The following is a 25,010-nucleotide window of genomic DNA, read 5'->3' as shown; positions in this document are numbered from 1 at the left end:
ACACAGGGACAGCCCAGCAGGCAGCTGGTGAACTTAGAGCTTGAAGGTGGGCCGTGCCCAACTCCCACCGCCATGCAAAGTAAAGAGAGAGTCTCATTCATTTGGTTTTAAGCCAACAAAATGTAAAAGTGTTAACAGTATTTTAAGTACAAAATATCTATTACATACCAATATTTCCATTTTCTGTTAGGCCCAGGTAATGAAGCTGAAGCCGTAGAAGGAGAGAGAGAGAGAGATTGACTGAGTCCAAGAGACAGGAAAAGAGGAGTGGACGCTGTGAGAACCAGACCAGCACACTCTCCCCTCTGCACACATGGGGACAGGGACAGGGAAGGAAGAATGAATCACGACCCTGGGCTTGCTCAAACCTGGGGTGGGGGGTGACCCCAGTGACTTAAAGGGGCTGGTCTATTTTTTTTTTTTTTTTTTTGGCTGCTCTGCTTGGCTTGTGGGATGCAGGGATCGAACCCGCATCCTCGCCAGTGAAAGCGTGGAGTGCTAACCACTGGACCGCCAGGGAATTCCCTAGGCGCTGGTCTTAGCTCTTGCTGACGTCCGGGCTCATTCCACAGTGCTTCTAAAGGTTTTACACATGCAAACGTTCAGGTTGTTGTTTAAGCTTTACCTTGGAGCTCACTAGCTCTGCCAGCGACACCCAAAAGTCCCTTTGACAAAGGCCCTTTGCTGCTGGGTTCCATTCCACAGCCTCTGCACAAGATAATTTGGGGTTGACATTTCTGTCATTGTCTTCCACCCCCTCCACCCCGCATACTCCCACAGGTAAGGGAAACAGGGGCCCAGAGGGAGGGGACCCGGTTTTATAAGATGATTGTATAAATGTGACGTTTCATGTGCTGAATCATGTTTAATCTCAGTTCTGCTAAAACCATGGTCATCTCAAGAAAAAACTCCTGATGACACAGGAGTAAAGGATGTTTAATCAGATTTTCTAACTGCCTCCCTCTGAAAGGAACGAACCGAAACTAACTGTTAAAGGTCTACTTTTTTTCTTTTTTTTTTTCCTGGGCCGAGCCATGTGGCATGCTGGATTTTACTTCCCTGACCAGGGATTGAACCTGTGCCCCCTGCAGTGGAAGCGTGGAGTCTTAACCACTGGACGCCACGGAAGTCCCTTAAGGTCTACTTTCTATCTCCCTTCTGTACCATTTGTTTTTTGTGCCTGGCATTGGAAGCATGTACTGTTCCATATAGTCTAAAAGGAACAAAATAATCCACAAGTGCTTAGTATCTACTCATTTTCAGTCATCAGAGCCCCCAGTTTCACTCCAGTTGAACAGACTGTTATCTACTACATTAACTAAATGCAGAAAATGCCAATATCCTATATGCACATTTTTGGAAAGCGACGTCATAATTTGTCAGCCTGCAAACATTTTCCTTGGAATACTCTGGGCTCCCATGTGCTTCTCGATTCCGTGCTTTCTGTGCAAACAACATAATAGCTGGAACCAACTGCAGGACAACTGCTTCGTTTTAACTTTTGCTGTGTTACCCAGAATAGAGGTGTGGACTTATTCACTGAGGAACATTTTTTCCTGTCTAGAACAAGAGGCTTTGAACAGTGGCTCTTTGGCTGGAGTAATTAGACAGCTGACTGAGCTCCAAGAGTGCCGGGTTGCAGGGAGAGGAAGTGGCCGGTATCGTTGGACTGTAAGAAAACAATTGTTTCAGCGGGGACAGTCCTCAGTGTCCTCCAGAAAGCCTGGGTCTTGCAGGGGTCAGTTAAGGAAGTGACTTTGGGAAAAGGGTGATAATGACGTGTGAGGACCCAGCTAGAAGGCTGTGTGGGGGAGGATTTTCATCCCTGGTCCACCTGCCTCTATGAATAAAAGAAGCCTGATGCATCTCTGATATTTAATTCTTAAAATTAACCCCAAACTGGAAGCAACCGTACACAAAAGGGGGAAATTGATTAAACTAATGATGGTCCAGCTGTACGACGGAAAGGTGCTTATGATAATTTAATGAGCGAGGAAGAAAACAGGTTTCAGCATATTGCATGATTCCACTTATATCCACAAAGCCCCAGGTCAGGCAAAAGTAATTCTGTGGTGATAGAGATCAGCAAACTGGTTATTTGGGGGAGGGGTATATGTGCTGAGCAGAGGAAAGGGAGCTTTGGGGACCGGAAGTGCTCCTTATCTTGATTCACAGGGCTGTTAATTGAGTGTCCTCATGTGTGAAAACAGATCTAAAATGTGTGCTTTTCAGTATGTGTAAGCTATACCTCAATAAAAAAGAAAACATTGTGTGCGTACCATGTGGTTTCGTTTATAAAGTTCAGGAGCAGGAAAGCTAGGCTATGCGTAGAAGAAGTCAAGAGGGGATTGCCTTTGGGGAGGGTGTGACTGGGAACAGAATAAGGGGGCTTGGGGGGGCAATCGTGTTAGAGTTCTTGACTGGGGCTGTAGCCACACAGGTGTTTTCTCTTTGTGATCGTCCAGCTGTATGCTGGGGATTTGTGATTCTATGTTTCGTTGCTGTACTTCAATAAAAGATTATCTGAAAATATTATGTACAGTATGGTCCTGTTTTGGGGGGTTCAAAATACACATGCAAAGAAAAAAACCTGGGAGGAGGGGCACTGTATTCATTTCCCGTAGCTGCTGTGACAAGTTACCACAAAGTTAGTGGCCTAAAGCAACACAAATGTACTGTCTTACAGTCCTGGAGGTCAGAAGTGTGACTGAGGTCTCACTGAGCTGAAATCAAGCTGAAGACAGGACCCTTGTGCTTACATTGGGCCGCTTGGGTGACCCAGGCTGATCTCCCTTTTTTCTCTGATTAGCACCCTTAATTCCATCTGCAACTTTCATTCCGCTTTGCCATGTGATCTAACATTTTCACAGGTTCTGGTTTTAGATGTGGACATCTTTGGGGGCCATCCTTTGGCCAACCACAAGCGTACAATACAAAGTTAAGAATGCTAATTCCCTTATCTGTAACTTCAGAAGTTTTCCTGGGAATACACATACTGCTTCTGAGATGAGAAGAGTTAAATCTCAGTTGTCTATATGGATGGTGTCTTTCCAAGGTGTGGTCAGCCTCCTGGCCAGGACAGTGCTGGGCAGGTAATAGTGTACCTGAGATGGCAATGTTCTAAAGGATGAAACAAAAAGCACTATATATATTTCAAAAATGTATATTTATATATATATAAATATATATAATTATATACACATATAAATATATAATTATATATATATATATACATAACCTTGCTGTACACCTAAAACATTGTAAATCAACCATACTTCCATTTAAAAAAAAGAAGAAATAATAATAAATAGGAAGAAAAAAAAACACCTAAGCCTTGAGCAGATCACTGCCCTTAGAGACTCTCTGTTCCTTCCAGGCACACAGAGTAATCTTCTTATCCATAAAAACAGCTTTTCTGCTTAAAATTTTGATCGAACTTTAAAGTTGAAAATTTGAAGTAAAAGGATGCTTTACTATGGAACTTTGAAAATATGTGAAACAAGCAAATTACATTTTGGGGATGGAGTATTGGAAACTTGCCAGCGGTACCTTAACATTCCTTTCCGCAGGGGGTTGCCTGGGCACCTTCCCAGGGTCTGTGAGGGGCAGCACGTCCTCTGCCCATAGAACCACTGAGAGTGTGAAGTTGGCATGGGTTTCTTCCAAGTCACCCCTTTGCCTTCCTTGCCAGCCCTTCTTTCTTGGGTACTTTCTGGGTCACAAGCTGAATGCACCCCAAAACGCATCTGCAGCTACAGACTTGATGAAGAACAAGTTAAGAAATGCCAACCGAGATAAGTTTGTCTCTCTGATCACCTGCCCCTGAAATACTGCCAGTCTGAGGTTATCACCGCCTTTGGGACAAACAGCAATTCACAAGTGAAGAAGACCCTTAAGACTTCATGCTTCCCAAGGAGTTACACGTGAGGCATGAGTTCTTACTGTGTCTTAATGTGTCTTCTGCCATAGTTGCTCCAAACTCTGATATAATAAACACAGCCTCTTACCCAACTCACAGGCCTGACATACTCCCAGGCACACGCCTTCTGGTCTCAGGAGAGAGATCCCAGCTGCTAAATGTGGGTGCAAATAAGATCAGTAAATGTCGCCCTGGGTGGAAAAGAGATGCAAAAGCCCAGGCTGCCGCCTCTGCCTAAGTGACATCTTTTTCAGGACACTATTTGTGTGGCCACCTGGGTATCTGTGATAAAAGTCATTATCCTAGAGATCCTAGGAGCCACTCCCCCACCCCCATCCCTCATGATTCAAGAGGCAGGTGCAAACTTCACACAAAACATGGGGTCCCCAGAGCATCTTCTGGAGGCTCAAGGCCATCAACCGTAGGATCACAGGTCCTCTCAGTTCGCAGGCACAGAGCTGTACTCTTGTTTTATCTTTATCTACTTATTTTATTTTATTGATTTATTTTTTAATTTTTACTTTATATTGGGGTATAGTGGATTAACAACGTTGTGTTACTTTCAGGTGTACAGCAAAGTGATTCAGTTATACACATACATGTATCTGTTCTTTTTCAAAATCTTTTCTCATTTAGGTTATTACATAATATTGAGCAGAGTTTTAGCCACTTATTTTAATCATTCACTCCAGAAGACTGCCCCCTGCCAGATCCTTTCTGGGTCTGACCCTCCACCAGTTTCAAACGAACTGGTAAACTCAAATGTGGGGTCTTTACATCGGGAACAGTCAGGCTGAGAGCATCTGCAGGTGCTGTATGTCCTTTGCGTTTGCCGGTGGCAGCTAAGTTTGGGCTCAAGGTGTTTTCACCAACGACTCCACTTGTTTCAGGCCCTTTTGGGATCAGACAGACCCTTGCTCTTGGCTGGGGGTGTGTATGGGAGGGGAGAAGGGGGTCTTGGGGCCTTCACTCTGGGTGGCTAAAGCCCTTCTCTGATGCCACCCACCTCCAAGTAAAGGGACATTTTGCTCTGACTACGCCGTGAGTTATTGCAACCAAAGCAGCATGTTCTCTTGCTTTTACAACCCAGAAAACAAATCACTGTCTCCTAAATGAAAAGGAACAAAATCAGCAACGGGAGAGGTCGTGGGAGATGTTTTCCAAGGATCTAAGAGTACTTGTCAGAATCAAGCAGCACTTATATTTAAAATCCTCTTTAACATGGCCTGTTTTGAAGTCAGTTCATTGTGTGGTAAAGCAAATGAAAAGAAAGGAGTGAAAAGTTTTGACTCACATATTTTGAAATGTTACAAAAATTCGCATGGCTGTTTCCGGCTCTGGGTGCTGGATGGGTTGTGTGAGGGGTCTCTATCCAAGGCATAGTCTTATGAGAGCTTTAATAATGGTGTGAGCAAAACCAGATCCAGAACCCAGAGGAATGAATTCTGACCTTTACATCTGACGGATGGGGTGGGATTTCAGAGGGCAGAGATGGGGAAAAGAGACATTACAGGTGGAAGAAGCTCCAAGTCCTAGAGAGGCATGTGCTCCTGGGACAGCAAGTCCTCAGATGGCACCATGGACCAGGCTTTCAGCCCTTGGTTCCTGGGACACAGCAAAACTAAAATCTCATATTTTTATCATTGTTTCCATATTGTGCTTTACAAGTTTGAAAACTAGCATAGGCATAAATTTGCTTAAAAGTCAGGAGTTTTGACTTGGGATTTGAAAGGACGTTTTTATCAGTAATGGCATGTTCGAACAATCTTAGAATTTCACAGACTTTTCCGAAACCTCCTCCCATTCCTCTGAGGAGGTGCCCGGCAGGATATTCAGTAGCCGACTATAGAATTTCTCACCCCAGCTCATCTCGAATGCTGTGGGTATGATGGGAGCTGGTCTGCGGGTAGGAGGAATTTTTGGAACATGGTTCCAGGCCAACAACCCATCTTTACAAAATTAAATCTTGAGCATCCTTTTCTTTTGCCACAATTAGTTATCTCTGGGTCTGTGGAATGTCATCTAGCCAACAGTCTCCAGTCTTTATTTGCAGTAAATGCTACTGAAATAATCTCTATGCAAAGGCACTTTTTGGGTGCATGCAGAAACCCAACCAACATCTTCGCAAAAGACTGGTAATTTTAAAAGCCCTAATTCTCATCAGCTGATTGAATGTTTTGACAGCCTAATGGTGGTCGATGTGCTCTATAGCTTTTACACAGAGCTGATGAATTAGAGAGTAACTTCAAGATTAAGCCCTAGATGAGAATTTTCCCCATGGAGTTGGCCTGTCACCAACAGATTGCCCAAGAAAACTCAGCCCCCTATTGGCACTAGCCACCTCTTGCAGGAGGACACATTTGGAAGGGCTGAGGGATTAGAAAGCCCTTCATCCCAGTGGATTGGAGGGAAAGGATTTAGTTTGGGGGCATCAGATCTTTGAGACTCTCTTAAGGCTATCACCCAGTCCTTCCCCCTTCATTCTCATCACTCTAGGTGAGAATCTTTGTAGAGCAGGGAATGATTTGGCTTTTTACAATGGGCCCTGAAACAACCCAGCATGGGGAGAAGACCCTACAAATAAGACCAGCCCCACAGATGGCCAGCACCCCCTGCACAAGCCTAGTTCTGACATTCTCTTGAACTATGACCTTAGGCTTGGAGGCCAGCAGCAAGGTGACCATTTCATCTTGGTCAGCTCCAGGGTGAACTGGATGGCAGGAACCATTTGATTTTTCCAGTCTGGCCATACTGCCTAGGCCAACAAGTCTCCCTGGCTTAGTTTGATCACCCCAATGCCCCAGAAGCTGGGGGTATGTGGTCACTTAGAGCCATTGAGGATGGGTACAACAGACAGCTCTTTAGAAGGGTTTGGAGAAGCTGCTTCTCCCTATTCTTTTTTCAACTTAAAGCCCTCTTACCCAGGCTGGCTCTCAGGGGGTCCACACCTACAAAGCGGAGTTGTCTCCCTCCTTCTCCTTAAGGATTACAAGTCAGTGATCTTAAAATTTATCTCCCACTTCCCTGGCAGTCCAGTAGTTAAGACTCCAAGCTTCCACCGCAGGGGGCAAGGGTTCGATCCCTGGTCAGGGAACTAAGATCCCACATGCTGTGTGGCGTGGCCAAAAAAAAAAAAAAAAAAAATTTATCACCCATGGATCAAGAACAAGGACCTACTGTATAGCACAGGGAACTATATTCACTATCTTGAAATAACCTATAATGGAAAAGAACCTGAGAAAGAATATATATATATATATATATATATATATATATATATATATATATATATGTATGTATAACTGAATCACTTTGCTGTACACTGAAACGAACACAACACTGTACATTAACTATACTTCAGTTAAAAAATTAAATTAAAATAAAAATTTATCGCCCAACCAGGTCACTTCTGAGAGTGAAAGGGGACGTTATTGATAATTCCCTTGAGTCTGTAGGCATCAACTGAGATTATCTCAGGCCAACAGGGATGTCTGACGCCCTAATTATAAAGGATGGAGAAGGGCTGGAATGTGACTAATTAATGAGGCTTATTAATCTCCACCCCTGTAGGACTGTCCTTTGAGCCCCACATATTTCCGAGTGACAAAGGACACTTTTCCGTTATGTAATAACATCCCGGGCACCACCAAGTCCAAAGGGTAACAAAGGACAGAGCATTTCCAGCTGCCCCTCCAGGAATGCCAGTTAACAGAAGGAGAGCCCTGGGCCCAGCCAGAAAAGTTCATGCTTTCCTAAAGTCAAGGTTATATCCATGCAGCATGGAAAGCTTCTTCCCGTAATTGTTCTAGTGTTCGTGCAGGCACACATGCACCTAGAAGCTGCCATCTATATTTAGCTGCCATTAGCATCTTCTCTGCACAGCATTCCTATCTTATTATGCAGGGAGCACAGGCTTTGACTGACAATGTAATACCAGGAGGTTTAGAACAAGAAAGAAATAACTAGTATCTTCCAGTAACCATCCCCTCATCTTCAACAAGATGAAGGAAGCCCTGGCTTTGCTGCCTTCCTAAGCAGGGTCCCAAGAGCTACCTCTGCATGCGGTGACGGGGGAAGAAAAATAGTCTAGAAGATCACTAGGCCACCTTTCCTTAGGGGTTATGAGGGAATTTTAGGCTTCTGTTCTACCCAGGAACAAATATCCGCTTCTTTCAGGAGTTGAAAGGATGACTCTCAAATCACTGCATCAGGGTTTCCCTGGTGGCGCAGTGGTTGAGAGTCCGCCTGCCGATGCAGGGGACATGGGTTCGTGCCCCAGTCCGGGAAGATCCCACATGCCGCGGAGCGGCTGGGCCCGTGAGCCATGGAAGCTGAGCCTGCGCGTCTGGAGCCTGTGCTCCGCAATGGGAGAGGCCCAACAGTGAGAGGCCCGCGTACCGCGCAAAAAAAAAAAAAAAAAAAATCACCGCATAAGCTGGAGGAAAACCTCATAAAGGAGCTTGTATCCCTGTGGGAGAGCAGTCTGCGTTGTTGTCGAGGATGCCAACTCTCTGGCAGGACGAGAGGTAGCATTTCCTTTTATCCACCCATCAGAAAAACGAGTCAATATTCGATAAAATCGTTTATGATAACTGAATGCAAAATATCATCTACAATCGCAGACAATGAATAGTGTCTTCATCTATAAGAAGAGGGCCGCAGTCTGGCTTGTCTCGAAGGGCTGTTACACTCCAGCAGTTCATGCTCCTATCATGTGTGTAATCCCTGGATTACATTAGCCAGCCTGAGCTCACACTTACCGGCTCTCATCTCCCTGGGAGCAAAGGCTGTAATTATTAGAAAAATCAGAGCCTGTACAAATACATTCTGATCCAGTGTTCCTGAGAAAAGGCAGCAGCTTAAAAAAGCTGGAACAGGACTTCCCTGGCAGTCCAGTGGTTAAGACTCCACACTTCAAATGCAGGGGCCATGGGTCTGATCCCTGGTCAGGGAACTGAGATCCCACATGCTGTGGGGCGCGGCCAAAAAAAAAAAAAGCAGGAAAAATTTCAGGACTTCGATCATGAGGACTTCTACACGCTGCTCTGACCCTCAGGCTTCCTTCGCCCTTACTCATAATATTTTCCTTCACTGCACCGAAAACAACTTCAACTCACTTGTTATACTGCCCAAAATTTCATGAATCAGAGATTAGAGTTGACAAATGCAGGGAAGGAAAAAGTTTTCCTTGACTCTCTTAGGGTCCCTGGCTGGGTCTAAAAATTAAACTGACAAAGACGGATGAACAGGAGAAAAGCATACAAATATATGTAATGTCAATTTTGTGTGTCATGGGAGCCTTCCTACAGAAATGAAGACCCAAAGAAACAGTTAAACCTGAGTATTCCTTGCTCGGTTTGATGGGGTGGATAGTCGTGCAGGAATATGATAGGTGAAAGAGTATCAAGTGAATGTAGCAAACTGGTGGAAACTTTGCATGGCCCATTTGGATTCTTCCTGGTGTCCCTTTGCCTTAGGAGATAAGGATGCTCCTTTCCTCTGGGTATAGGGTGGGCACCTCTTCCATAAGGGTTTTATGACCTGTTTCAGGGGAGAAGGAGAGGAAGAAGCAGGGGAAGGAGTGTGAACTTCCTGCTTCTGCCATTTTCTCAAACTCCTTCAGCCTAAAATATTTAATATACCAAGGGACAGTATTGAGGGGCAGCCTGTCCTGAACCCCACATCCCAAGTATCTTCTTAAAAGTGCAATGTGAAGGACCCATTAAACACTGTCCCTAGGGATGGCTGTTGAATCACCTGGCTTTGCCTCTCACATATGAGCTCAGCCAAGGATGTAACTGGAGCATCTCACAATGCCATCTCCGATGGACAAGGACAGAGGTACAGCACTTCTGAGCATGCATCCTTGGCCTGCTCCCCACCCAGAACCTGAGGCTGCCCCCAAGGTTTTGAGCCTTCTCTCCACACACCGACGATAATCAGATTTCCACACTGTAGGTATCCCCTTTCTAATGCAGAAATATAAAACCTACTGGGGTTCAGATGTGCGATTTAGATTCAACTAATCACATGCTCCTGCAAGGGACTCTGACTCAGGACTGACACATGGAGACAGAGACAGGAAACAGGGCATCATTTTGTTGGCATGGATCGTGGCAGAGGGAGCCCGTCTCTGGAGACCAAGCGGACTTGACAGCGTCCTGATCCTGGTGAGGTGGCAGCTCCCTTGGTGAGCCAGTGTGACTCGGGGAGTCAGTTGTTCCTGGAAGCCTGCCTCGTGCTTGCAGCTCCGGTCCTCCCAGCAATTCCGTGAGCCTCTGGGCCTTCAGAAACCCCCTCTGGCTTGAGCTAGCTAGAGTGGATCCTATTGTCTGCAACTAAGAACCCCCTGGCTAATACCGATGGAGCAAAGACAGTTGGGGGTGGGGGGTGGGGTGGGATGGCGGGGTTGGGGGAAGAGATGTTCAGGATGTAGTAGAAGAGTCCAGAAAGAGAAATGGGAAGTTGGCAAATATTTTGAATAATGGCTACCATTTATTGCGTCTCTACCACGTGCATTATCTCCAACCCTTACAACTCTGTTGGGCATTACTATGCCCATTTTACAGCTGAGAAAATAGGCTCGGAATGGTTAAGGGACCTGCCCAAGGTCACAAAGCCTTCCACAGTGAATTAGGACTTAGAACCCAGATCCTTTGTGCTCGAGGCCCAGGATCTCTCCACTTTGTTCCTCTGCCCAAGCCAGCCTGCTTGCAGAAAGGAGGGGAAACTCCTTCCCCCGTTCCTTTTACTCCTCCCGGCTTCCCGCTCTCACAGCCCAGACGTTCTGCTAGTCTGAGTCACACTACAGTTTACCTGCGTATGGGCTCACGAGGTTAGGTGAGCAATTCATCCCTCAGGAACAGCAATTACATGAGAAAACACTGACATTGTGGGGGAAATTTCCATAATAGATGACAAACTGCCAAGAGTCCGTCACTGAGGGGCTGGGGTTACAGCGGCTATTTCTGTATTCAACTGTCATTCTATCTGAATTTTTTACAAAAAGCAAGTGTATGCCTTCTGTAGTTATATATCACAATTAGCACCACCAACAGGTGATGGAAAAGCAACAAAACATAATTATGGTTGTTACTGGCAGGTGGGAAGATTGGTGATTTTTATTTTCCTCTTTAGGCATTTCTGCATTTCAACACGTTTCTAAAACAAGTGCGGGCTCAGGTTGCTTTTAGCTACAAGGAACAGAAAACCCTTCCTCAAGCTGGACTGCACAATGCGAACATTGACAAGTGCAAATGACGGGAAGTCTAGCCGGAAGGGGAACCCCAAGCAAGGCGGGGACGTGTCACCAAAGACCTGCTCTGTTCCCTCCACCTCTACATTCTGTGGCCCCAGGACCCCCCATCCCCATCAAGGGCCACTTCCCCTCGTGGGCACAGCACAGCTGTCGCGGTCCCAGGAATCAGAGTGGACACAGCAGTGCCCAGACACAGAAATGGGCTGTCTTTTTTGGTGTCTCCTTTTCAGATGGCAGGAGCCCTTCCAGAACCCCCTAGCAGACTTCCCTGTGGGTCTCGGTCAGAATTGGGTTACATGCCTACTCCTAAATCAGTCCCTGGGAGAAGGGATGCCTTAGATTTACCTGGTCTGCCTGCCAGAGCTGGGGCAGGGTCAGCTTCCCCTGGAGTTCCGCCGCCCCCGCATGTGAAGGAGGGTGGGTGCCTGAACAGAGTCCGGCCTTGGGAAGGGAGACATGGGCAGTGGATGCTGCGTAGACAGTCTGCTGTGGCGTATATTATTTTATAATTTAAAAAATTACATTGATATTTAAAATGTTTAAATCACCCTTGTTGTGGTTGGAACCACAGTTGAGAGCTTTGGCAGAAGCTGTGTCCGTGGGTCCCCTCTGTTTATGAAAGCTTTCTGCTCCTTCATGGAAAGTAATCACGGTCTAAGCAGGAACAAAAGCCTTCTTTTTCTGCTTCAGGGTATTGTTTTATCTCTGGGAACATCAGGAACAGAACAAGTCCCAGCTGGCAGTCATGGGGCCTGAATTTCCTCAGGTATGTCTATCAGTTGCGTCACATGAGCCAGACCACGGACCAGGGCTCCCTGCCTTGGCTAATAAAATTCCTTTCTTAAGGTGTTATGGCTCAAAATTAAGTTTTAGCGTGTCCTTAACCACGAAGAGCGCTAAGTTTTTATCAGACATTATTTGATGCAGACTTCTCAAACACCTAAAAATTTTCTAAAATTTATTTTATTGAAGTATGGGTGATTTACAATGTTGTGTTAATTTCTGCTGTACAGCAAAGTGATTCTGTGACACAGTATATATATTCTTCTTCATATTCTTTTCCATTATGGTTTAATCACAAGATGTTGAATACAGTTCCCAGTGCTATACAGTAGGACCTTATTGTTTATCGGTTCTACATATAATAGCTTGCACCTGTTAACCCCAAACTTCCAGACTATCCCTCCCCCACCCCCTCTCCCCCTTGACAACCATAAGTCTGTTCTCTATGTCTGTGAGGCTGTTTCTGTTTCATAGATAAGTTCATCTGTGTCATATTTTAGATTCCATATATAAGTGATATCATATGGCATTTGTCTTTCTCTTTCTGACTTACTTCACTTAGTATGATAATCTCTAGGTCCATGCATGTTGCTGCAAATGGCATTATCTCATTCTTTTTTATGGCTGAGTAATATTCTATCACATATATGTATCATATCTTCTTTATCCATTCATCTGAGACTTCTTAAACATTTAAGGGCTTGGCCAAGATGAATGAAATGGTTTTGAAGATGACTTGGATCCCAGCATTGCAAATCTGAGGGTGGGGCTAAGAGGAGCCACTTGGAGGTACGCCGGGTTTTCCTGCATCCATAAATTTCCTCAGCATCACTTTCAGCAAGTTTAAACCAGCTGCAGAGAAATCATCAGTTTCTTTCAGCCTGTTGTACAGTTGCTAAACTGTGTAATGCAAAGGATGCAGAAACTAAGACAGAGGGCTCAATGTCCTCCATCAGGGAGCAAGCTTTGCTTTGTATCAAGACCCCAGTTGGCCTCGTAGTCTTTGCTGCTGGGACATAAAAATAAGCGGATTTAAAGAAAAAGAAAGGGGAAAAAAAACTTTCTATTATTTTCACCAAGTTAAGGGTACCTTTAATTTCATTCAGCATTCTCAAACTTGAACTTAATCAGGGTTTTTTGGCCTCCATTATGTCATGTGCCAGGCGCTTGGGAACTCCATTATTATAAATCTCAGAACAATTAGCAGACGGAAGAATAAATGGAACATTAAAAAGTCACACAGGGGGGCTTCCCTGATGGCGCAGTGGTTGAGAATCTGCCTGCTAATGCAGGGGACACGGGTTCGAGCCCTGGGCTGGGAGGATCCCACATGCCGCGGAGCGACTGGGCCCGTGAGCCACAACTACTGAGCCTGCGCGTCTGGAGCCTGTGCTCCGCAACGGGAGAGGCCGCGATAGTGAGAGGCCCGCGCACTGCGATGAAGAGTGGCCCCCGCTTGCCACAGCTAGAGAAAGCCCTCGCACAGAAACGAAGACCCAACACGACAAAAATAAATTAATTAATAAACTCCTACCCCCAACATCTTCAAAAAAAAAAAAAAAAGTCACACAGGTTATTGCCACTTGCTATTTAAAGAATGTATGAGTCAAGCCTATTTGACTGCAACACAGAGGTCATATGGAAATATCTTAAGGCCAGATACGTTCCCGGTTTGCGAGCTCAGCAGAATGTCCGGGAACTCACAGGTGTCTCTGTCCATCAGGTGCTCCCACACTGCCAGTCGGATGTCACCTGGGCATCCACATGCCTGTGTGCTTAGGGGTGATGGGCGTTTCACCACGACACCTGGGAGTTCAGGTCTTGAACCTGGTGAGTTGGAAGAAAGAACAAAAAGGAGAAACAATGAGTTTAACCTCTGCAGAGAGAGGTTAATGCAACAGAAACACTCCCGTGAGTGTTGGAATCAAACAGTGTTAGGGTCACATTCTCTGCCCTGGAAGTCACCGTGTGTGTGCCTTGGTGGCCCCACCTGTAAAATGGGCTCTTATGAGGATCCCTGCCTAGCGGCCGGCCAATACAGTCAGTGTGCAGCAGAGGAGGCTGTTATTAAACCATAACTAACTTAACTAGGGTACCATATTCAGTTACCATATGGGGTGAGAGGCACCACCCACTGCCTCCAAAGATCCGAATTCTCTGTGGGGATTAAGCAGGCCTCCTTGTGCCTCAGTTTCCCTGGGTGTAGAATGAGTCCAGGTTGCCAGCATCACAGGGGTTCCTGGAAGGCTCCCCCGAGCTGCCAAGAGGCTGGTCCTCAGAGAAGCCCTTTGCGTGCCCGAGCGGGTCCCGGGAGACGAACTCCTCTGCAGATGCATGTGGTGACCCTCTGAGCAAGGCCCACCCACCACGGAGGCCGCCCCGGGAGCCAAGGACAGCAGGATCTTTTTTGTTTGTTTTTAATTGTTATTTATTTATTTACTTATTTATTTGGCTGCGTTGAGTCTTCGTGGCTGTGCACGGGCTTTCTCTAGTTGCCGCGAGCAGGGGCTGCTCTTCATTGCCGTGCGCAGGCTTCTTATTGCCATGGCTTCTCTTGTTGCTGAGCACGGCTCTAGAGCGCAGGCTCAGTAGTTGTGGCCTGTGGGCTTAGCTGCTCCGAGGCATGTGGGATCTTCCCTGACCAGGGTTCGAACCCCTGTCCCCTGCAGTGGCAGGCGGATTTTTAACCACTACGCCACCAGGGAAGTCCCGAGAGCAGGGTCTTTGTTCTCTGGTTCTTTCAGAGCCCGGGCCCTAAAGTGGACTGTAGGCCCGCCTTGTCCTTCTTTTGGCCTCACTTTCCTTAAAGCCACGCTTGTTGGGGGTTAGGCAAAAGCACGTGCCCTCGGAGTCCTGGAGACCCCCCATGTGTTGCAAGCACCTTCTTCTCGCCTTCAGGTTGAACCGGTAGATGCAGTGAAAGGGGAACGTGCAGGAAGTGCCCCCTTCCCTCCAACCGGACTTTGGTTCTAACCAACTGTAGAGGGTGGAATGGGGGTTCCCCCCAAAAGATGTGTCCAAGTCCTAACCCCAGGTAGCTGGGAACATGGCCTTATTTGGAAATAGGGTCTTTGCAGATACAGTTAAGTTGAGGATCTGGAGGGGAGAGGAGATCGTTGTGGATTTGGGGGGGGCCCTAAATCCAAAGACTGGTGTCCTTATAGAGAAAGGACATTCAGAGACACACAGGGAAAAGGCAGATGCAGAGACTAGAGGACATGAATGCAGCCCTAAGACATGGGATGCCTGGGGCCCGAGAAGCTGGAAGAGGCAGGAAGTGACCTCCCCTAGAGCCTCAGGAGGGAGCACGGCTCTGCCAGCACCTTGATTTTTCCTCCAGAACTGTGAGAGAATAAATTTCTATTGTTTTAAGCCACCTGGTTTGTGGCAATTTGTTACAGCAGTCCCAGGAAACTAACACACCAGCCCCAGCTGCTTCCTGAGCCTAGGTGGTAAACCTGCTGAGTAAAGTGCAGAGGCGTAGCTTGTATCCCTGTGGGTAAGGAATGAGGGTGAGCAGGCTCCTGGTTTTGCATCAGAGTGTTGCACGTTTCTGGAGAGCAGCAGAAGCTTGGCTGGTGTCCTGGAGGCAGCTGAGGGTCACTCTCTGGCAGGAGCACAGTACCTGTCAGAGGCCACGTCAGGAGCAGGGCTGGCAGGCACGTCCCTGTTAGGATCAGTTATGCATTCACTCTTGGGCATGTGCTCCAGTGAGCTTTGTGAATTTGGAGGGTGGCAGGGACTGCTGTATCCAGCTAAGCAAGATGACCATCTCTGCATGCGTCCCCTGATCCCTTCAAGTCCTATGTAGCTTGTAATTACGGAAAGTGGTTTACCAAGAAAGACCCCATATTGTTTCAGCATGTCTGTGCTTACAGCCATTCAAGTGAGGACTGATCTTTTGAACAATACCCTTCATATTATTTTTCCGTTTGGGGGAAATTTAAGATGGGGTAAGGACTCATCTAAATAGTAGAGGATGATGCTGGTAACCAACCACAGGGGTAGGCAGGAGAATAATCTATGCTTAGAGAACATTCCGGAGACAGAGCTGTGTAGGATGCCTGGCTGTGGGAAGCATTTACATAAGCCTAACCATTTCCAAAGTGTTTTCACAAATATTTTCTTATCTCAGCTTAGCAACCCTGTGAGATACATATTTCTGACACCAAATCCCGTCAACTTCCAACTTTAAAAAACTTGTTTTTTGTTTTTTTTTTTTCCCCTTTAGAAAAGAAAAATCCTAAAAGCTGCTTTGGGCTACTAAGGTGGCCCAGTCAGGCACACAGGCCCTGCCATGGTGGGAAGGGAGGTGAGATGGAATTTTCAGCAGGTGTAAAATGAGCAGATGTGTGATTCTCAGCAGGAGGTCACAGAATATTCTGGAGGCAGAGTTGTAAGATGCCTGGCTGTGGGGTGCACCCCAAATAAACACTCCCCCCACAGACAAAAAGCGGTTGGGGGGATAGGCGATGTGGGGGTCTGACGTGGCCCTGTCTTTCACCCACGTCAAGGAGGAAGTGGGGGAGCTCTGGGCTCGGACGGGCCCTGTCCGTCTCTTCCTTGTGCAGTCCAGTCTCTGCCCACAGAACTGAGGTGGAGGATGTTCTTGTCCATATTTAGCTTTGGGAAAATTGTTTTACTAATCGAATTTGGGGCGCTCTGCTTCTTATCCTCACCTGGTCCCCCCTTGTTCTGTGGCCTTTGGTCTGTCCCTTGTTAGCGCTACCCCCCACCCTACCTGGTATGACCCAAGGTGGAGTAGCCGGGATGAGTTGCTGACTTGCTAATCTAAGTCTCCATCTGGCCGATGAAAGCGCCACACAGCTGCACCAGGGTAGGAGAAGCAAGGACAATATTTTGTGAGAGAAACAAAGCAAAAAAAAGTCTGATTGGATTGCCTATTTTTATTCCTCTGAGCCAGAAGCTAAAAGGGCTCAGGTCATCCTTTCTTGTCCTAAATCTCATTGGATGAGTGCTATGCTTTCCAGGGCACACGGCAGCAATTCTCTTAAGCTGGGCTGCTTCCCTAAGCTTGATGTCCTCGCTTGGTGACACAGGGGATGGCACAGGGGGGTGGGGTGAGGTGCTGAGAGCATGGCTCCCAAGGATGCATCAGCTCAGTGCAGGGGGTGGAGAGACGTGTTTAACGCACACAGAATCAAGGCCTAATTGAAGACTCATCACTTCAACCCAACCAGTATTTAATAGGGTTCTGGAAAATGCCAAGCGCATAGGCAGAAGAACATGAGTGGATGTGATCCCAGGACCCAAGCAACTTACAACTGGAGGGGAGAGACAGACCCAATTCATTTACAGTTCAGGTAGTGTGCCTTACAGTGGAAGTGTCAAGTGCTTAGACACAGAGGAGAAGAAGAGGAAAAGGAAAGGCTTTAGGGAGGGGTTACAGAGCTTAAGAGGCTGTGTGGTCGTCACTGTTTACCTGTCTCTCCCATGCAGTAGGCTGAGCTCCTTGAAGGAAAATCTGTTTTTATATAGTGGATCTTCCCACACTCCTGTGCTAAATATGGTGTCTGAATAAATTACGGGGCTGAATTCATGCTTGCTGAGTTAACGAAGGAATGAATAAATGAGCAGATAAAGTGGAGATGAAACTAAAATCATTCTGGACAGAGGAAAGATTTATAGAAGACCTCGGATGACAGACTTTGAAGCTTAAATTTATCTCTACTGTCAGTGTTAGATTTTGAGCAAAGGAGTGAGTTTGTGTGTGTGTGTGTGTGTGTTTGAAAGAGAATTTTGCCAGCAGCATGGAGAGTGCCTTGGAAGAGGAAAGACTCTGAGGTGGGGAAACCAATTAAGATATGGGGAGCTTTGCCTCTCCAGGTTGAAATGAAATATTTTAGAAATATGTAAGGCTGGATGATAACTTTTGCAGATCTGGTTTCTTGGCCTGAAGTTTTCCCAGGTCGGGAATGATGCAATGGTATTAGCTCAAGACCACTGGATGGCTGCCAGAGCAGGATGAAGAAATTGTGCCTGTAGGGTAGCCTATATTTTTCGTACTTTTCCAGGCTGGAAACTTTGCCAGCTGGTCCATGTCAGGATAATCTGTCATGCCTTGCAAGGCTGTCTTTTACCCTTTTACTACCATATGAGAAAGTGATCCCTTCCAGAAGTGGAAGAGACCTGACACGTCCCAGTAGCTGGCCAAAGTGCAAGGTGCAAATGCCCAGGTGGGTAGGGCTACCAGAGAATCAGAACTAGGTGTTCTCAGCACAGCCTAAATATTTCATTGACGCTGCCACTTAGTAATGTTCAGAGGGGTCGTTCAGACTTGCTTCCTATGTATCTCGCTGTTGTGGGAAAGAGGTTGGGTTCTGCAGGCTGAAATTTTTTTTTTCTTGCGGTAAGCGGGCCTCTCACTGTTGTGGCCTCTCCCGTTGTGGAGCACAGCCTCCGGACGCGGAGGCTCAGCGGCCATGGCTCACGGGCCCAGCCGCTCCACGGCATGTGGGATCTTCCAGGACCGGGTCACGAACCCGTGTCCCCTGCATCGGCAGGCGGACTCTCAACCACTGCACCACCAGGGAAGCCCTGCAGGCTGAAATTTTCGCTAAGACCATCACTTGTCTCCCAGTGTCTTTCCTGCAATGACCCTATCCTCTTGGTGTCAACAACTTCCCATGCTTTCCTTGAGATGACTCTTCATATTGTGCTAAGATCAATGGAGAAGATGTCGTCGGAGGGACCAGTAACAGTGTCCCAGCTCAGGTTAATCCTGCTGGGGAAGATGTAACAGGCCACAGGGTCTGTGTCCAGGCTGCAGATGCCGCATCCTTTCGTCAGCCAGAGTGACCACCAGGAACGGCAGCTTCACACTCAGGCTCCCAGTGGGGACTCAGCTGAGCAGCCCAAAGGAACCAGAATGTCTTGCTGTGGATGCCAGAGCTTGGGAATCCTCCGTTTCCATCACAAAGACACCTGATAAATGGCCTTTACACAGTACCTGGCAGGGCTTCCATCTACCAAGTAAGAGGGGACACAGATGCTCCTCACGCTAGGGACTCACTCAAGGTGTTTCAGATATTCTCATCATATGACCTTAGAGAGAGTCTGTCTGAGGAAGAGAGCAGGTGCGCAGCTGAAGACAGGAGCAGCAGCGTGGTCTGTGCTGCAGCACTGTCCTTTGCTCTGCTTGTCACACACCCACTACTGCACACACACACACTGCTTCCAAGGAAGCATCATTCGAGGAAGGACATTTGATCCTCTTCAGCCTTTCTTCCTACTTGCCGGAGGTACAGGATACATCATGATGATGGCAAAGCAGCAAGACAGAAGGAACCCATGTCCCTGAGGATGAGACCTGAGGCCACCTGCATCCGCATTCTGGTGGTCTTTTGGGAGTTGGCCATTGACAGTGATGGTGGAGGTGTCATTCCCACCCTGGACTCCATTCACATGCAAGGGACACCGACTTCCATCTTGTCAAGGCATTTGTACTTTGGGCTTTTGGTCACTGGCAGCCAAACCTGATCCTGAGATACTTCTCCACTTCCCCCTCCATACGTGCTCACCTTTATCCCTCACGCAGCGTCTGACACATAATAAGAACTCCATGCACGTGTGTTAAAAGGACTGGATCTTTCTGCTTAACTCTGAAGTATGGTGCTCAGTACTGTTTCTTTTTTTTTTTTTTTTTTTGCGGTATGTGGGCCTCTCACTGTTGTGGCCTCTCCCGTTGCGGAGCACAGGCTCCGGACGCGCAGGCTCAGCGGCCATGGCTCACGGGCCCAGCCGCTCCGCGGCATATGGGATCCTCCCAGACCGGGGCACGAACCCGTATCCCCTGCATCGGCAGGCGGACTCTTAACCACTGCGCCACCAGGGAGGCCCGAGTACTGTTTCTTTTGTGTGTGTGTGTGGTACACGGGCCTCTCACCGCTGTGGTCTCTCCCGCTGTGGAGCACAGGCTCCGGACGCACAGGCTCAGCGGCCATGGCTCACGGGCCCAGCCGCTCCGCGGCATGTGGGATCTTCCAGGACCGGGGCACGAACCCGTGTCCCCTGCATCGGCAGGCAGACTCTCAACCACTGCGCCACCAGGGAAGCCCTCAGTACTGTTTCTTATAGATTTTGGATACACATCCAATAGAACTGATTTTATTTATTTATTTTTATTTTAAAATATTTATTTATTTATTTGGCTGTGCTGGGTCTTAGCTGTGGCATGCGGGACCTTTCAGTCGCGGCATCCGGGATCTTAGTTGTGGCATGCGGCATCTAGTTCCCTTACCGGGGGTGGAACCCAGGCCTCCCGCATTGGGAGCATGGAGTCTTAACCACTGGACCACCAGGGAAATCCCTAGAACTGATTGTTAAACAATCAAACATGCCATAACTTATGCATCTAGATGAGTGTTGTTTCCTTCAAATTACTGGCCTTGGGAATTTGTTCATGTATCTTAATTATACTACTTAAAGATACTGTTCATGTGGGAATATAAATTGGTACAGCCACTATGGAGAACAGTGAGGGGTTTCCTTAAAAAACTAAAAACAGAGCTACCATATGATCCAGCAGTCCCAGTCCTGGGCATATATCTGGAGAAAACTATAATTCCAAAAGACACATGCACCCCAATGTTCATTGCAGCTCTATTTACAATAGCCAGGACATGGAAGCAACCTAAATGTCCATCGACTGAGGAATGTATAAAGAAGATGTGGTACATATAAACACAATGGAATATCATTCAGCCATAAAAAAGAATGAAATAATGCCATTTGCAGTGACATGGATGGACCTAGAGATTGTCATACTCAGTGAAGTAAGTCAGACAGAGAAAGACAAATATCATGTGATATCACTTATATGTGGAATCTAAAAAAAATGGTACAAATGGATTTATTTACAAAACAGGAATAGAGTCACAGATGTAGAAAACAAACTTATGGTTAACAAGGGGGAAAGGGGAGGGAGGGATAAATTAGGAGACTGGGATTGACATATATACGTTACTATATATAAAATAGATAACTAATAAGAACCTACTGTATAGCACAGGGAACTCTACTCAATACTCTATAATGACCTATATGGGAAAAGAACTTTAAAAAGAGCGGATATATGTATATGTATAACCAATTCACTTTGCTGTACAACTGAAACTAACACAACATTGTAAATCAACTATACTCCAATAAAAATTAATTTAAAAAACCCCAAAAAACAAAAATTATCAGACTTTAAAATTTTTCCATATATTAAAAAAAAGTTTGAATGTTCTAAAAAAAATAAAATAAAGATACTATTTGTAGTATGGCGGTTCCTTAAAAAACTAAAAACAGAACTACCATATGTTCTAGCAATCCTACTATTGGGCATATACCCTGAGAAAACCATAATTCAAAAAGAGTCATGTACCACAATGTTCACTGCAGCACCATTTACAATAGCCAGAACATGGAAGCAACCTAAGTGTCCATCGAAAGATGAATGGATAAAGAAGATGTGGCACATATATACAATTGAATATTACTCAGCCATAAAAAGAAACGAAATTGAGTTTTTTGTAGTGAGGTGGATGTACCTAGAGTCTGTGATACAGAGTGAAGTAATTCAGAAAGACAAAAACAAATACCATATGCTAACGCATATATATGGAATCTAAAAAAAAAAAAGGTTCTCATGAACCTAGGGGCAGGACAGGAGTAAAGACGCAGACGTAAAGAATGGACTTGAGGACACGGGGCAGGGGGAAGGGTAAGCTGGGACGAAGTGAGGAAGTAGCATGGACACATATACACGACCGAATGTAAAACAGAGAGCTAGTGGGAAGCAGCTGCATAGCACGGGGAGATCAGCTCCGTGCTTTGTGACCACCTAGAGGGGTGGGATAGGGAGAGTGGGAGGGAGACGCAAGAGTGGGGGATGTGGGGATATATGTATACATATAGCTGATTCACTTTGTTATACAGCAGAAACTAACACAACAATATAAAGCAATTATACTCCAATAAAGATGTTAAGATCACATGACCCAGAACTGCAAAGTGAGAACTCTGGATCCCCTGATCGAAAGATTGGTTCAGGGATGGGCATGTGATCCAGGTCAGGCCCTGGGATTATTGTTTGTGTATCTTATTTTCTTGAGACATTTTTCAATACCTCATTTGTGATTATGCCATGATTTGTCATCCTCAGTGGTGACAAACCATCTTTTCTGTTAAAAATATTTTCCTATAGGTAACTTCAAGCACATACAAAAGTGTACAGAGTAATATAATAAACAATGATCAATTTACAACCAACCTTATTTCATCTAGGGCCTTCCCCATCTGGATTATTCTGACACTAATCCCAGAGATCACATCATTTCACCCCCAAATATTTCAGCGTGTATTCCTAAAAAGAGAAGGCTTCTTTAAGAGATATCAATATTAGCCATAATACCATTATCCCACTTAAACAATTAATAATAATGTTTTAGTTATTTTTTATTGACGTATAGTTGATTTACAATGTTGTGTTAATTACTGCCGTATAGCAAAGTGATTCAGTTATACATATATATACTTTTTAAAAAATATTCTTTTCCATTATGGTTTATCCCAGGATATTGCATAGTTCTCTGTGCTATAGTCAGACCTTGTTGTTTGTCAATAATAATTTATTGTAAATAATGTTTAAGCTTCCCTGTTTCATAAAAGTTTCTTTTACTATTTTATTAAAATCAAGATGGAAATAAAGTTCATATATTGCAATTGGTTGCTACCTCAAGTATCTGGGTTTTTTTTTTTTTTTTTTTAGAAATTTTAATTGAAGGGCGGGCACCACGGCGGAGGAGCTGCTTTCAGGGGTGTGGCAGGCAACCAACTTCAGGGAGCAATTCTCCCACTTAGAGAGCGAGAAGCAATGGAAGGTCCACATGGAATTCATCCTGTGTCACCTGTCCGACTACCGCGACCCACCCAGCAGCTACCGCTGCCTGGCCAGCTGCTGTCCCTCTCCATGGTCTGGGTCAACCACTTCTTCCTGGGTTGCAGTTACAACAAAGACGTTTTAGACAACGTGATGGAAATGGCTGATGGTGTTGAAGTGGCAGACCAGTCACAGTTTACTACCAGAAGTGAATTAATGAAATAGCATCAAAGCTAAGGCAGAAGATTCATCACATTTTCATCATCAGCTGCAGACTGGAACAGGAGGCTGGCATGAATGCTGACATTGACAACAATGGCTCTCTTAAGCTCTTGGTATCACCAACGTGTAGGAAAGAGGCATTGGAATGGCAGAAAACCTTGTCTAGATTGGCGTTTTAAAAAGTCTCATTCTGGGACATCCCTGGTGGTCCAGTGGGTAAGACTCCATGCTTCCAATGCAGCGGGCCCGGGTTCGATCTCTGGTGAGGGAACTAGATCCCACATGCATGCCGCAACTAAAGATCCCACATGCTGCAACGAAGATTCCGTGCTGCAACTAAGACCTGGTGCAGCCTAGATAAATTAAAAAAAAAAAAAGTCTCATTCTTCCAGTAGCTATCATTCTAAAAGTATGCGTGGGTATTTATGTATTTATAAATCCTGCTCTCTTTTTTTTTCAGTTTTTGAGTGTCTAAAAATGCCTATTTATTTAAATGTTAATGTAATAATGGCAGGTGATTTTTACAGTTTGGATTTTTCAACACTGTACTTTTAACTGTGAAAAAAATTTTAATTGAAGTATAATATATACATAAAAGAGCAAACAAATATAAGTGTATGGCTCAATAAATTTCTCTCTCTTTTTTTTTTTTTTTGCGGTACGCAGGCCTCTCACTGTTGTGGCCTCTCCGGTTGCGGAGCACAGGCTCCGGACGCGCAGGCTCAGCGGCCATGGCTCACGGCCCCAGCCACTCCGCAGCATGTGGGATCTTCCCAGACCGGGGCACGAACCCGTGTCCCCTGCATCGGCAGGCGGACTCTTAACCACTGCGCCACCAGGGAAGCCTTCTCGGAGCATCTTTTGAAGGTGTATGTGATTTTCACAAACAGGCAAAAGCCAGCCCTAGCTGAGTCTAGTAAGCAGGGTGGGTGATCAAGCTGGAAAATGATGGTTTGAGGTGAAAGACAAGGTGTGATCAAGTAATGAATGATTTTCTTGTGTGGCTGGCAAACTGGCCGTGAAGGAAATTCCGAAACTGTTCCAAAAATGTGCTGTGCACTGGCAGCGTCAAATGCACAGCCACCGAGGGTGACTAACGCAAACGGAACAACAGTGACATGGATGGAGAAACTGTATGTTGGCTATAAAACCATCCTTGTTGTGTGGGTGGACATGCGTGCTGTCCTCTAGTCATTAGCTTCTCTTAAGAACCCCTAAATGTCTCACTGTGTATCACACTTGTGCTTCAAAGTTGGAGCTCTTGCCGAAACGCCAGATCCACTTGTCTTAGGTCCATCGAACAGCCCGGACGTGACAAGATGCGGCTGGGTCCCACCCAGCCCCTCTCCAGCCCTGGCGTTTGCCTCATCTACATTACTCGGCGAGAATGTGGTCAGGGCACCGCAGAAGTCAACAAAAGATGAGGAAGTACGGGGAGCCTCCTGCGCCGATCAGACAGAACAGCCCAGCCCTGGGCCCCCGCAAAGCCGGAAGGCCCCAGCTATTTTGACGCCTCGCAGACTTCCCAGTTCCAAGTCAGCGGAAGGCCCCGGGGCCACTGCTGGACGCCCCTTTTGTGTCTCGGCAGCCTCCGCCCCGCTACTCGCGAGCCCCGCCCCTCACACTAGGACCGCCCCGTGACGCAAATCTCGGGGCGGCCAACCGCCTTTGGGCAGACCTGCCTTGCTTCTGGGCCGACGCCTACTCCGAGCTCCTCCCACGCACGCCGGCCTGGAGTTGGCGCCTGCGCAGCTCGGCTCGGCCAGGTTGTCACCCCTCCCCCCTTCCTAGCAACCGTCGTCGCTCCTGCCTCCGCCCCTCGGCCGCTTTCGCGCACGCGTGCCCCTTCTCTCGGCCCCGCCCACCCCGTCACCCGTAACAACCACTGGAGCCTCGCCGGGCCCCTCCGGCTCCCGCCCCACGGCCCACTCCCCGGAACC

The sequence above is a fragment of the Mesoplodon densirostris genome, chromosome 18, assembly GCF_025265405.1.
Source record: "Mesoplodon densirostris isolate mMesDen1 chromosome 18, mMesDen1 primary haplotype, whole genome shotgun sequence".
Lineage (NCBI taxonomy): Eukaryota > Metazoa > Chordata > Mammalia > Artiodactyla > Ziphiidae > Mesoplodon > Mesoplodon densirostris.
Note: the sequence above shows the minus strand (reverse complement) of the source record.